Raw genomic sequence first — 596 nt, forward strand, 5'->3', positions numbered from 1 at the left:
TACAACTGGAGACATATTTACTTTAGTAAAAGCAGAAGATGTCCACTACCACAAACAAGGCCTGGTGTTCAACACAAGTTCCTATCCTAACCAGCATAAAACTGAAATATGTTAGAATCTTAACGCCTTTGGATTTTTATGTGAATGTATTTTAGGATGTTTTTATTTCCTTTAACGATGGGAGCGTATAATCAAAAAGTGTGAAGCAACGAACATGGGGATGAAATGATATGAACACATCTTGCGCTGCCTGGAGGACGAGTTACCAACGCTGTGGTGTGCTGATCAACAAATGATCAGAAATACATTACAGTACAATATTATAATTGTAAATGACTGTACAATTAAACTATGCAATAACCCATTATTTGAAGCAAACTGTCATTACTCACAAGTGTGTGAGAGTGCTCTTGAGTGTTCATAGATTTTGTTCTTAGAAAATCCAAGATAAGAAAACATTAGTGAATGTCAGACTCTTCGTAAAAAGTGTGTAAGAGGGGTTTAAGAACACATTTCTCTGTAAGACCAGTTGGTTGTTTTTCTGCATTTTGTCTAAATATTAAACTGTCTCAGCGGGACTTGAGTGTTAATGAAGA

This window comes from Etheostoma spectabile, chromosome 15 (assembly GCF_008692095.1).
Source record: "Etheostoma spectabile isolate EspeVRDwgs_2016 chromosome 15, UIUC_Espe_1.0, whole genome shotgun sequence".
Classification (NCBI taxonomy): Eukaryota; Metazoa; Chordata; class Actinopteri; order Perciformes; family Percidae; genus Etheostoma; species Etheostoma spectabile.